General features: G+C 40.7%; 1 protein-coding gene across 2 annotated transcripts in view; it reads left to right on the top strand.

Annotated features, from left to right (window-relative positions):
* The window catches only part of peb (pebbled), a 589,367-nt gene that overhangs the window by 548,108 nt on the left and 23,880 nt on the right, over window positions 1-17,379 (top strand). The gene's annotated exons all lie outside the window — the stretch shown is intronic.

The raw sequence follows: 17,379 nt of genomic DNA, 5'->3' as shown, positions 1-17,379 counted from the left end.
ACACAAACCATCCTTCATTCTCTCTCTCTCTCTCTCTCTCTCTCGGTTTAGATTAAGATTTAATTTAGGTAAGGATTGAGTTAGGTTAAGTTATCATAAGCTATAAAATCTTATATATAGCCCCAGTGAATAAAAAAATAACAGGCCGTGATACGTCTGGCAGTGAAGCTGAGGAAAAAAATTAGGAAACATGTAAATCTGCGGATTTATAAGATGTGTCAGAATGAGATGAGTTGTGTGAGCAGCGGCTTGTTGTCCTGCCAAGAATAACTTCTGCCTTTCTCTTGCATTTATTGTCTTCTTTTCCGTAATTCATGAGTGTCTTGTTGGTCTGTGTCACGTGGAGTGTGCGAAACAGCGTACTACCCACACATATGACCTGCCCATAACATTTATGACTTGATAAAACTCTACACAGAGCGAAACGTTACTTGATGAAGCTACACTCAGCCAAACATGATTTTTAAAACTTTGGACAAAACGTGTTGTGCAAGTAGTTAGTGTCTCCACACCTTGACTCTGTTATAACAGAGTTAATAATACCAGAGTTAATAATACCAGAGTTAATAATACCAGAGTTAATAATACCAGAGTTGATAATACCAGAGTTGATAATACCAGAGTTAATAATACCAGAGTTAATAATACCAGAGTTAATAATACCAGAGTTGATAATACCAGAGTTGATAATACCAGAGTTAATAATACCAGAGTTAATAATACCAGAGTTGATAATACCAGAGTTAATAATAACAGAGTTGATAATACCAGAGTTAATAATACCAGAGTTGATAATACCAGAGTTAATAATACCAGAGTTAATAATACCAGAGTTAATAATACCAGAGTTAATAATACCAGAGTTAATAATACCAGAGTTGATAATACCAGAGTTGATAATACCAGAGTTGATAATACCAGAGTTAATAATACCAGAGTTAATAATACCAGAGTTAATAATACCAGAGTTAATAATACCAGAGTTAATACCAGAGTTAATAATATCAGAGTTAATAATACCAGAGTTGATAATACCAGAGTTAATAATACCAGAGTTAATAATACCAGAGTTAATAATACCAGAGTTAATACCAGAGTTAATAATATCAGAGTTAATAATACCAGAGTTAATAATACCAGAGTTGATAATACCAGAGTTAATAATAACAGAGTTGATAATACCAGAGTTAATAATACCAGAGTTGATAATACCAGAGTTAATAATACCAGAGTTGATAATACCAGAGTTAATAATACCAGAGTTAATAATACCAGAGTTAATAATACCAGAGTTGATAATACCAGAGTTGATAATACCAGAGTTAATAATACCAGAGTTAATAATACCAGAGTTGATAATACCAGAGTTAATAATACCAGAGTTGATAATACCAGAGTTAATAACACCAGAGTTAATAATACCAGAGTTAATAATACCAGAGTTGATAATACCAGAGTTGATAATACCAGAGTTGATAATACCAGAGTTGATAATACCAGCGTTAATAATACCAGAGTTAATAATACCAGAGTTAATAATACCAGAGTTGATAATACCAGAGTTGATAATACCAGAGTTAATAATACCAGAGTTGATAATACCAGAGTTAATAACACCAGAGTTAATAATATCAGAGTTGATAATACCAGAGTTGATAATACCAGAGTTAATAATACCAGAGTTAATAATACCAGAGTTAATAATACCAGAGTTAATAATACCAGAGTTGATAATACCAGAGTTAATAATATCAGAGTTGATAATACCAGAGTTGATAATACCAGAGTTAATAATACCAGAGTTAATAATACCAGAGTTAATAATACCAGAGTTAATAATACCAGAGTTAATACCAGAGTTAATAATATCAGAGTTAATAATACCAGAGTTGATAATACCAGAGTTAATAATACCAGAGTTAATAATACCAGAGTTAATAATACCAGAGTTAATACCAGAGTTAATAATATCAGAGTTAATAATACCAGAGTTGATAATACCAGAGTTAATAATATCAGAGTTGATAATACCAGAGTTAATAATACCAGAGTTAATACCAGAGTTAATAATATCAGAGTTGATAATACCAGAGTTGATAATACCAGAGTTAATAATACCAGAGTTAATAATACCAGAGTTAATAATACCAGAGTTAATACCAGAGTTAATAATATCAGAGTTGATAATACCAGAGTTGATAATACCAGAGTTAATACCAGAGTTAATAATACCAGAGTTAATAATACCAGAGTTAATAATACCAGAGTTAATAATACCAGAGAGTTAATACCAGAGTTAATAATACCAGAGTTAATACCAGAGTTAATAATACCAGAGTTGATAATACCAGAGATGATAATACCAGAGTTAATAATACCAGAGAGTTAATACCAGAGTTAATAATACCAGAGAGTTAATAATACCAGAGTTAATAATACCAGAGTTAATAATACCAGAGTTAATAATACCAGAGAGTTACCACCAGAGTTAATAATACCAGAGAGTTAATAATACCAGAGTTAATAATACCAGAGTTAATAATACCAGAGTTAATAATACCAGAATGACTGCAATCCCCACGAGCCCCTTTGGGGCGGGGCAGATGGCAGACCAGAGGCCTAGCTTCTCCCTACGAGCCTCGTGAGGGCGGGGAATGTGGCTAGGCCTGGGGACAGTTGGTCCCAAAGATGAGGGGGTACTTGTACCTCCTCCCACGGGAGACTTAAGTCTCGAGACACTCCCCAGATAGGGAGCCAAGGCCGGGTCACCACTACTTGGAAAAGACCCGGGCCGGGAGAATACCAGCGAATAAAAAAAAAATACCAGAATTAATAATACCAGAGAGTTAATAACAGAGTTAGCAGTCCCAGACTTAATAATACCAGAGTTAATAATACCAGAGTTAATAGTACCACAGAGTTAACAATAACAGAGTTAGCAATCCCAGAGTTAATAATACCAGAGTTAATACCAGAGTTAATGATACCAGAGAGTTAATAATACAAGAGTTAATAATACCAGAGTTAATACCAGAGTTAATAATACCAGAGAGTTAATAATACCAGAGTTAATAATACCAGAGAGTTAATAATACCAGAGTTAATAATACCAGAGTTAATAATACCAGAGAGTTAACAATAACAGAGTTAGCAATCCCAGACTTAATAATACCAGAGTTAATACCAGAGTTAATAATACCAGAGAGTTAATAATACAAGAGTTAATAATACCAGAGTTACTAATACCAGAGTTAATAATACCAGAGAGTTAATACCTGAGTTAATAATACCAGAGAGTTAATAATACCAGAGTTACTAATACCAGTTAATAATACCAGAGTTAATACCAGAGTTAATAATACCAGAGAGTTAACAATAACAGAGTTACCAATACCAGACTTAATAATACCAGACTTAATAATGCAAGAGAGTTACTAATACCAGAGAGTTAATAATACCAGTGTTACTAATACCAGAATTAATACCAGACATTTAATAATACCAGAGAGTTAATAATACCAGAGAGTTAATAATACCAACCAGAGAGTTAATAATACCAGAGTTAATAATACCAGAGAGTTAATAATACCAGAGTTAATAATACCAGAGAGTTAATAATACCAGAGTTAATAATACCAGAGAGTTAATAATACCAGAGTTAATAATACCATAGTTAATAATACCAGAGAGTTAATAATACCAGAGTTAATAATACCAGAGAGTTAATACCAGATAGTTAATAATACCAGAGTTAATAATACCAGAGTTAATAATACCAGAGAGTTAATACCAGAGTTAATAATACCAGAGTTAATAATACCAGAGAGTTAACAATAACAGAGTTAGCAATCCCAGACTTAATAATACCAGAGTTAATACCAGAGTTAATAATACCAGAGAGTTAATAATACAAAAGTTAATAATACCAGAGTTAATAATACCAGAGTTACTAATACCAGAGTTAATACCAGAGTTAATAATACCAGAGAGTTAATACCTGAGTTAATAATACCTGAGAGTTAATAATACCAGAGTTAATAATACCAGAGTTAATAATACCAGAGTTAATAATACCAGAGTTAATAATACTAGAGTGTTAATAATACCAGAGTTAATAATACCAGAGAGTTAATAATACCAGAGTTAATAATACCATAGTTAATGATACCAGAGAGTTAATAATACCAGAGTTAATAATACCAGAGAGTTAATAATACCAGAGAGTTAATAATACCAGAGTTAATAATACCAGAGTTAATAATACCAGAGAGTTAATACCAGAGTTAATAATACCAGAGAGTTAATAATACCAGAGAGTTAATAATACCAGAGTTAATAATACCAGAGAGTTAATAATACCAGAGTTAATAATACCAGAGAGTTAATACCAGAGTTAATAATACCAGAGAGTTAATAATACCAGAGAGTTAATAATACCAGAGAGTTAATACCAGAGGGTTAATAATACCAGAGTTAATAATACCAGAGAGGTAATAATACCAGAGAGTTAATAATGCCAGAGTTAATAATACCAGAGAGTTAATAATACCAGAGAGTTAATAATACCAGAGAGTTAATAATACCAGAGAGTTAATAATATCAGAGTTAATAATACCAGAGAGTTAATAATATTAGAGAGTAAATAATACCAGAGTTAATAATACCAGAGAGTTAATAATACCAGGGTTAATAATACCAGAGACTTAATAATACCAGAGAGTTATTAATGCCAGAGTTAATACCAGAGAGTTAATAATACCAGAAAGTTAATAATACCAGAGAGTTAATTATACCAGAGTTAATAATACCAGAGAGTTAATAATACCAGAGAGTTAATAATACCAGAGTTAATAATACCAGAGAGTTAATAATACCAGAGAGTTAATAATACCAGAGAGTTAATAATATCAGAGAGTTAATAATACCAGAAAATTAATAATACCAGAGAGTTAATAATACCAGAGTTACTAATACCAGAGAGTTAATAGTACCAGAGAGTTAATAATAATATCAGAGAGTTAATAATACCAGAAAATTAATAATACCAGAGTGTTAATAATACCAGAGAGTTAATAATACCAGAGAGTTAATAATACCAGAGAGTTAATAATACCAGAGAGTTAATAATACCAGAGAGTTAATAATACCAGAGAGTTAATAATACCAGAAAGTTAATAATACCAGAGAGTTAATAATACCAGAAAGTTAATAATACCAGAGAGTTAATAATACCAGAGAGTTAATAATACCAGAGAGTTAATAATACCAGAGAGTTAATAATACCAGAGAGTTAATAATACCAGAAAGTTAATAATACCAGAGAGTTAATAATACCAGAAAGTTAATAATACCAGAGAGTTAATAATACCAGAGAGTTAATAATACCAGAGAGTTAATAATACCAGAGAGTTAATAATACCAGAGAGTTAATAATACCAGAAAGTTAATAATACCAGAGAGTTAATAATACCAGAAAGTTAATAATACCAGAGAGTTAATAATACCAGAGTTAATAATACCAGAGAGTTAATAATACCAGAAAGTTAATAATACCAGAGAGTTAATAATACCAGAGAGTTAATAATACCAGAAAGTTAATAATACCAGAGAGTTAATAATACCAGAAAGTTAATAATACCAGAGAGTTAATAATACCAGAGAGTTAATAATACCAGAGTTAATAATACCAGAGAGTTAATAATACCAGAAAGTTAATAATACCAGAGAGTTAATAATACCAGAAAGTTAATAATACCAGAGAGTTAATAATACCAGAGAGTTAATAATACCAGAGAGTTAATAATACCAGAGAGTTAATAATACCAGAAAGTTAATAATACCAGAGAGTTAATAATACCAGAGAGTTAATAATACCAGAGTTAATAATACCAGAGAGTTAATAATACCAGAAAGTTAATAATACCAGAGAGTTAATAATACCAGAAAGTTAATAATACCAGAGAGTTAATAATACCAGAGAGTTAATAATACCAGAGAGTTAATAATACCAGAGAGTTAATAATACCAGAAAGTTAATAATACCAGAGAGTTAATAATACCAGAGAGTTAATAATACCAGAGTTAATAATACCAGAGAGTTAATAATACCAGAAAGTTAATAATACCAGAGAGTTAATAATACCAGAGAGTTAATAATACCAGAAAGTTAATAATACCAGAGAGTTAATAATACCAGAAAGTTAATAATACCAGAGAGTTAATAATACCAGAGAGTTAATAATACCAGAGTTAATAATACCAGAGAGTTAATAATACCAGAAAGTTAATAATACCAGAGAGTTAATAATACCAGAAAGTTAATAATACCAGAGAGTTAATAATACCAGAGAGTTAATAATACCAGAGAGTTAATAATACCAGAGAGTTAATAATACCAGAGAGTTAATAATACCAGAGAGTTAATAATACCAGAGAGTTAATAATACCAGAGAGTTAATAATACCAGAGAGTTAATAATACCAGAGAGTTAATAATACCAGAGAGTTAATAATACCAGAGAATTAATAATACCAGAGAGTTAATAATACCAGAGTTAATAATACCAGAGAGTTAATAATACCAGAGTTAATAATACCAGAGAGTTAATAATACCAGAGAGTTAATAATACCAGAGAGTTAATAATACCAGAGAGTTAATAATACCAGAGAGTTAATAATACCAGAGAGTTAATAATACCAGAGAGTTAATAATACCAGAAAGTTAATAATACCAGAGAGTTAATAATACCAGAGAGTTAATAATACCAGAGAGTTAATAATACCAGAGAGTTAATAATACCAGAAAGTTAATAATACCAGAGAGTTAATAATACCAGAGAGTTAATAATACCAGAGAGTTAATAATACCAGAGAGTTAATAATACCAGAGAGTTAATAATACCAGAGAGTTAATAATACCAGAGAGTTAATAATACCAGAAAGTTAATAATACCAGAGAGTTAATAATACCAGAAAGTTAATAATACCAGAGAGTTAATAATACCAGAAAGTTAATAATACCAGAGAGTTAATAATACCAGAGAGTTAATAATACCAGAAAGTTAATAATACCAGAGAGTTAATAATACCAGAAAGTTAATAATACCAGAGAGTTAATAATACCAAAAGCCCCACAATAACTGGAGGTAATTTACTTATCCATGGAAATCATCACAGTAAAACTGTACTTCTCATTGTAATTCATGGATAATGGAGATTTATTATACGTTGTTTTTAGAAGTCACTGGGGCTTATTTTCGTTAGGTCCTCCAGGATGCCACCTACAAGGTCTTCCCTCACCCGGGCTTCTAACTCTGGTCTTCTCACTTGAGAGCCGGACCTTTTGTTTTGTTTTTGATAGCCGGAAAGATGCAGCAGGATCGACCCACTGTTGACGACGTAGGGAAATGACATTAGTTGGTATGGTATGTTTGGAGATATTTATTTACTCTTATCCTCCTTATCTGACATCTTTATCTTTTTTGACGAGTCATAACCTGCTGAGCTGTAGTCACCACCACCACTATCACCACCCTGACTACCATCACCACCACTGTCACCACCTCTACTACCACCACCACCACTATCTCCAACCCTAATACCACCACCAGGACCACTATCACCACCTCTACTACCACGACCACCACTATCACCACCCTTACTACCATCACCACCACTGTCACCACCCCTACAACCACCACCACCACCACTATCACCACCCCGACTACCACCACCACCACTACCACCACCACCACCACTACTATCATCTCCCCTACTACCACCACCACCACTATCACCACCCCTACTACTACCACCACCACCACTATCACCACTCCTACTACTACCACCACCACTATCACTACCCCTACTTCCACCACCACCACTATCACTACCCCTTCTACCATCACCACCACCCCTACTACCACTCCCACCACTATCACCACCCCTACTACTACCACCACCACTATCATCACCCCAACTACCACCAACACCACTATCACCACCCCTACTACTACCACCACCACTCTCACCACTCCTACTACTACCACCACCACTATCACTACCCCTACTACCGCCACCACCACTATCACTACCCCTTCTACCACCACCACCACCAGTATCACCACCCCTACTACCACCACCACCACCACTGTCACCACCCATACTACCACCACCACCACTATCACGACCCCTACTACCGCCACGACCACCACTATCACCTCCACTACTACCACCACCACCACTATCACCACCCCTACTACCACCACCAGGACCACTATCACCACCAATGCTACGACCACTACCACTATCACCACCCCTACCACCACCACCACCACTATTACCACCCCTATTACCACCACTATCACCACCCCTACTACCACCACCACTTCTACTACCACCACCACCACTATCACCACCCCTCCTACCACCACCAGGACCACTATCACCACCCGTACTACCACCACCACCACTATCACCACCCCTGCTACGACCACCACCACTATCACCACCCCTACCACCACCACCACCACTATCACCACCCCTCCTACCACCACCAGGACCACTATCACCACCCGTACTACCACCACCACCACTATCACCACCCCTGCTACGACCACCACCACTATCACCACCCCTACCACCACCACCACCACTATTACCACCCCTATTACCACCACTATCACCACCCCTACTACCACCACCACTTCTACTACCACCACCACCACTATCACCACCCCTCCTACCACCACCAGGACCACTATCACCACCCCTACCACCACCACCACCACTATTACCACCCCTATTACCACCACTATCACCACCCCTACTACCACCACCACTTCTACTACCACCAACACCACTATCACCACCCTTACTACCACCACCACCACCATCACCACTATCACCACCCCTGCTACCACCGCCACCACTATCACCACCCCTACTACCACCACCACCACTATCACCACCCTACTACCACCACTACCACTACCCCTACTTTCACCACCACCATTATCACCACCCCTACTACCGCCACCAACACTACGATCACCACCCCTACTACCACCACGTCCGCTATCACCACCTCTACTACCACCACCACTGTCACCACCCCTCCAACCACCACCAGGACCACTATCACCACCCCTACCACCACCACCACTATCACCACGCCTACTACCACTGCCACCACTATCACCACCCCTACTACCACCACCTCCACTGTCACCACCCCTACTACCACCACCACCACTATCCCCACCCCTCCCACCACCACCTCCACTGTCACCACCCGTACTACCACCACCTCCACTGTCACCACCCGTACTACCACCACCACCACTATCACCACCTCTACCACCACTATCACCACCCCTGCTACCACCATCATTATCACCACCCATACTATCACCACCCCTATTACCACCACCACCACCACTGTCACCACCCCTACTACCACCACCACCACTATCACCAACCCTACTACCATCACCACCACTATCATTACCTCTAGTACCACCATCACCACTATCACCACCCCTACTGTCACCACCACTATCACCACCACCATTGTCACCACCACCATTATCACCATCCCTACTATCACCACCAGAACATCATCACCACAACTGTCACCAAACCATTATCATCACCATGGCTCAGCGTCACCACCAAACACCGCTATTATAACCAGTATCATCAGTTCATCACCCGGTCACCACTTTTATCTACTATAACCAACAACTACTACCATCAGTACCAACACCACATCACTGTAACCAACAACTACTACCATCAGTACCAACACCACATCACTATAACCAACAACTACTACCATCAGTACCAACACCACATCACTATAACCAACAACTACTACCATCAGTACCAACACCACATCACTATAACCAACAACTACTACCATCAGTACCAACACCACATCACTATAACCAACAACTACTACCATCAGTACCAACACCACATCACTATAACCAACAACTACTACCATCAGTACCAACACCACATCACTATAACCAACAACTACTACCATCAGTACCAACGCCACATCACTATAACCAACAACTACTACCATCAGTACCAACACCACATCACTATAACCAACAACTACTACCATCAGTACCAACACCACATCACTATAACCAACAACTACTACCATCAGTACCAACACCACATCACTATAACCAACAACTACTACCATCAGTACCAACACCACATCACTATAACCAACAACTACTACCATCAGTACCAACACCACATCACTATAACCAACAACTACTACCATCAGTACCAACACCACATCACTATAACCAACAACTACTACCATCAGTACCAACACCACATCACTATAACCAACAACTACTACCATCAGTACCAACACCACATCACTATAACCAACAGCTACTACCATCAGTACCAACACCACATCACTATAACCAACAACTACTACCATCAGTACCACCACATCACTATAACCAACAGCTACTACCATCAGTACCAACACCACATCACTATAACCAACAACTACTACCATCAGTACCAACACCACATCACTATAACCAACAACTACTACCATCAGTACCAACACCACATCACTATAACCAACAACTACTACCATCAGTACCAACACCACATCACTATAACCAACAGCTACTACCATCAGTACCAACACCACATCACTATAACCAACAACTACTACCATCAGTACCACCACATCACTATAACCAACAGCTACTACCATCAGTACCAACACCACATCACTATAACCAACAACTACTACCATCAGTACCAACACCACATCACTATAACCAACAACTACTACCATCAGTACCAACACCACATCACTGTAACCAACAACTACTACCATCAGTACCAACACCACATCACTATAACCAACAACTACTACCATCAGTACCAACACCACATCACTATAACCAACAACTACTACCATCAGTACCAACACCACATCACTATAACCAACAACTACTACCATCAGTACCAACACCACATCACTATAACCAACAACTACTACCATCAGTACCAACACCACATCACTATAACCAACAACTACTACCATCAGTACCAACACCACATCACTATAACCAACAACTACTACCATCAGTACCAACGCCACATCACTATAACCAACAACTACTACCATCAGTACCAACACCACATCACTATAACCAACAACTACTACCATCAGTACCAACACCACATCACTATAACCAACAACTACTACCATCAGTACCAACACCACATCACTATAACCAACAACTACTACCATCAGTACCAACACCACATCACTATAACCAACAACTACTACCATCAGTACCAACACCACATCACTATAACCAACAACTACTACCATCAGTACCAACACCACATCACTATAACCAACAACTACTACCATCAGTACCAACACCACATCACTATAACCAACAACTACTACCATCAGTACCAACACCACATCACTATAACCAACAGCTACTACCATCAGTACCAACACCACATCACTATAACCAACAACTACTACCATCAGTACCACCACATCACTATAACCAACAGCTACTACCATCAGTACCAACACCACATCACTATAACCAACAACTACTACCATCAGTACCAACACCACATCACTATAACCAACAACTACTACCATCAGTACCAACACCACATCACTATAACCAACAACTACTACCATCAGTACCAACACCACATCACTATAACCAACAACTACTACCATCAGTACCAACACCACATCACTATAACCAACAACTAACTACTACCATCAGTACCAACACCACATCACTATAACCAACAACTACTACCATCAGTACCAACACCACATCACTATAACCAACAACTACTACCATCAGTACCAACACCACATCACTATAACCAACAACTACTACCATCAGTACCAACACCACATCACTATAACCAACAACTACTACCATCAGTACCAACACCACATCACTATAACCAACAACTACTACCATCAGTACAACCACATCACTATAACCAACACCTACTACCATCAGTACCAACACCACATCACTATAACCAACAACTGCTACCATCAGTACCAACACCACATCACTGTAACCAACAACTACTACCATCAGTACCAACACCACATCACTATAACCAACAACTACTACCATCAGTACCAACACCACATCACTATAACCAACAACTACTACCATCAGTACAAACACCACATCACTATAACCAACAACTACTACCATCAGTACCAACACCACATCACTATAACCAACAACTACTACCATCAGTACCAACACCACATCACTATAACCAACAACTACTACCATCAGTACCAACACCACATCACTATAACCAACAACTACTACCATCAGTACCAACACCACATCACTATAACCAACAACTGCTACCATCAGTACCAACACCACATCACTATAACCAACAACTACTACCATCAGTACCAACACCACATCACTATAACCAACAACTACTACCACCAGTACCAACACCACATCACTATAACCAACAACTACTACCATCAGTACCAACACCACATCACTATAACCAACAACTACTACCATCAGTACCAACACCACATCACTATAACCAACAACTACTACCATCAGTACCAACACCACATCACTATAACCAACAACTACTACCATCAGTACCAACGCCACATCACTATAACCAACAACTACTACCATCAGTACCAACACCACATCACTATAACCAACAACTACTACCATCAGTACCAACACCACATCACTATAACCAACAACTACTTCCATCAGTACCAACACCACATCACTATAACCAACAACTACTACCATCAGTACCAACACCACATCACTATAACCAACCACTACTACCATCAGTACCAACACCACATCACTATAACCAACCACTACTACCATCAGTACCAACACTACATCACTATAACCAACAACTACTACCATCAGTACCAACACAACATCACTATAACCAACAACTACTACCATCAGTACCAACACCACATCACTATAACCAACAACTACTACCATCAGTACCAACACCACATCACTATAACCAACAACTACTACCATCAGTACCAACACCACATCACTATAACCAACAACTACTACCATCAGTACCAACACCACATCACTATAACCAACAACTACTACCATCAGTACCAACACCACATCACTATAACCAACAACTACTACCATCAGTACCAACACCACATCACTATAACCAACAACTACTACCATCAGTACCAACACCACATCACTATAACCAACAACTACTACCATCAGTACCAACACCACATCACTATAACCAACAACTACTACCATCAGTACCAACACCACATCACTATAACCAACAACTAACTACTACCATCAGTACCAACACCACATCACTATAACCAACAACTACTACCATCAGTACCAACACATCACTATAACCAACAACTACTACCATCAGTACCAACACCACATCACTATAACCAACAACTACTACCATCAGTACCAACACCACATCACTATAACCAACAACTACTACCATCAGTACCAACACCACATCACTATAACCAACAACTACTACCATCAGTACCAACACCACATCACTATAACCAACAACTAACTACTACCATCAGTACCAACACCACATCACTATAACCAACAACTACTACCATCAGTACCAACACCACATCACTATAACCAACAACTACTACCATCAGTACCAACACATCACTATAACCAACAACTACTACCATCAGTACCAACACCACATCACTATAGTACCAACACCACATCACTATAACCAACAACTACTACCATCAGTACCAACACATCACTATAACCAACAACTACTACCATCAGTACCAACACCACATCACTATAACCAACAACTACTACCATCAGTACCAACACCACATCACTATAACCAACAACTACTACCATCAGTACCAACACCACATCACTATAACCAACAACTACTACCATCAGTACCAACACCACATCACTATAACCAACAACTACTACCATCAGTACCAACACCACATCACTATAACCAACAACTACTACCATCAGTACCAACACCACATCACTATAACCAACAACTACTACCATCAGTACCAACACCACATCACTATAACCAGCAACTACTACCATCTGTACCAACACCACATCACTATAACCAACAACTACTACCATCAGTACCAACACCACATCACAGCAACCACTACCATTATCATCACCAATAATTAAAATAATCGTAACCACCACCACGACGACTATCACTACAACCATCACCATGACCATTATCACCACAACCACCACCATGACCACTATCACTACAACCACCCCCATGACCACTATCACCACAACCACTACCATGACCACTATCACTACAACCACCCCCATGACCATTATCACCACAACCACCACCATGACGACTATCACTACAACCACCACCATGACCATTATCACCACAACCACTACCATGACCACTATCACCACAACCACCACTATCACTACAACCACCCCCATGACCACTATCACCACAACCACTACCATGACCACTATCACTACAACCACCACCATGACCATTATCACCACAACCACCACCATGACCACTATCACTACAACCACCCCCCTGACCACTATCACCACAACCACCACCATGACCACTATCACCACAACCACTACCATGACCACTATCACTACAACCACCACCATGACCATTATCACCACAACCACCACCATGACCACTATCACTACAACCACCCCCCTGACCACTATCACCACAACCGCCGCCATGACCACTATCACCACAACCATTACCCTGACCATTATCACCACAGCCACTACCATGACCACTATCACCACAACCACCACCATGACCACTATCACTACAACCACCACCATGACCACTATCACCACAACCACTACCACGACCACTATCACCACAACCACTACCATGACCACTATCACCACAACCACTATCACCACAACCACCACACCCACTCCCATGACCACTATCACCACAACCACTCCCATGACCACTATCACCACAACCACTACCATGATCACTATCACCACAACCTCTACCATGATCACTATCACCACAACCACTCCCATGACCACTATCACCACAACTACCTTCATTGTCACCACCACTCAGAATCACCAGCATCCCAGTAACCGCCCTCACTCACCATTATGACTATCACCACCACCATAATCAGCTCACCATAACCACCCCACCCCCACATTAATCTTCCCACTCATTACGTTATCACTATCACCGCTACCATTATAACCATCTCCAGTCACTAACACCATCCCACTCATCATCACCTCCCACCATCACCACCTGAACTCACCACCTCCTCCGTCACCACCTGAACTCACCACCTCTTCCGTCACCACCTGAACTCACCACCTCCTCCGTCACCACCTGAGCTCACCACCTCTTCCGTCACCACCTGAACTCACCACCTCCTCCATCACCACCTGAACTCACCATCTCCTCCATCACCACCTGAACTCACCACCTCCTCCGTCACCACCTGAGCTCACCACCTCTTCCGTCACCACCTGAACTCACCATCTCCTCCGTCACCACCTGAACTCACCATCTCCTCCATCACCACCTGAACTCACCATCTCCTCCGTCACCACCTGAACTCACCATCTCCTCCATCACCACCTGAACTCACCATCTCCTCCGTCACCACCTGAACTCACCATCTCCTCCATCACCACCTGAACTCACCATCTCATCCGTCACCACCTGAACTCACCATCTCTTCCATCACCACCTGAACTCACCATCTCCTCCGTCACCACCTGAACTCACCATCTCCTCCATCACCACCTGAACTCACCATCTCCTCCGTCACCACCTGAACTCACCATCTCCTCCATCACCACCTGAACTCACCATCTCCTCCGTCACCACCTGAACTCACCATCTCCTCCATCACCACCTGAACTCACCACCTCCTCCGTCACCACCTGAGCTCACCACCTCTTCCGTCACCACCTGAACTCACCATCTCCTCCGTCACCACCTGAACTCACCATCTCTTCCATCACCACCTGAACTCACCATCTCCTCCGTCACCACCTGAACTCACCATCTCCTCCATCACCACCTGAACTCACCATCTCCTCCGTCACCACCTGAACTCACCATCTCCTCCATCACCACCTGAACTCACCATCTCCTCCGTCACCACCTGAACTCACCATCTCCTCCATCACCACCTGAACTCACCACCTCCTCCGTCACCACCTGAGCTCACCACCTCTTCCGTCACCACCTGAACTCACCATCTCCTCCGTCACCACCTGAACTCACCATCTCCTCCATCACCACCTGAACTCACCATCTCCTCCGTCACCACCTGAACTCACCATCTCCTCCATCACCACCTGAACTCACCATCTCCTCCATCACCACCTGAACTCACCATCTCCTCCATCACCACCTGAACTCACCATCTCCTCCGTCACCACCTGAACTCACCATCTCCTCCATCACCACCTGAACTCACCACCTCCTCCGTCACCACCTGAGCTCACCACCTCTTCCGTCACCACCTGAACTCACCATCTCCTCCGTCACCACCTGAACTCACCATCTCCTCCGTCACCACCTGAACTCACCATCTCCTCCGTCACCACCTGAACTCACCATCTCCTCCATCACCACCTGAACTCACCACCTCCTCCGTCACCACCTGAGCTCACCACCTCTTCCGTCACCACCTGAACTCACCATCTCCTCCGTCACCACCTGAACTCACCATCTCCTCCATCACCACCTGAACTCACCATCTCCTCCGCCACCACCTGAACTCACCATCTCCTCCATCACCACCTGAACTCACCATCTCCTCCATCACCACCTGAACTCACCATCTCCTCCAACACCACCTGAACTCACCATCTCCTCCGTCACCACCTGAACTCACCATCTCCTCCATCACCACCTGAACTCACCACCTCCTCCGTCACCATCTGAACTCACCATCTCCTCCGTCACCACCTGAACTCACCATCTCCTCCGTCACCACCTGAACTCACCATCTCCTCCATCACCACCTGAACTCACCATCTCCTCCGTCACCACCTGAACTCACCATCTCCTCCGTCACCACCTGAACTCACCATCTCCTCCGTCACCACCTGAACTCACCATCTCCTCTGTCACCACATGAACTCACCATCTCCTCCGTCACCACCTGAACTCACCATCTCCTCCATCACCACCTGAACTCACCACCTCCTCCATCACCACCTGAGCTCACCACCTCTTCCGTCACCACCTGAACTCACCATCTCCTCCATCACCACCTGAACTCAC

Source organism: Cherax quadricarinatus, chromosome 47 (assembly GCF_038502225.1).
Source record: "Cherax quadricarinatus isolate ZL_2023a chromosome 47, ASM3850222v1, whole genome shotgun sequence".
NCBI lineage: Eukaryota > Metazoa > Arthropoda > Malacostraca > Decapoda > Parastacidae > Cherax > Cherax quadricarinatus.
Note: the sequence above shows the minus strand (reverse complement) of the source record. Positions and strands in the feature narration are given on the sequence as shown.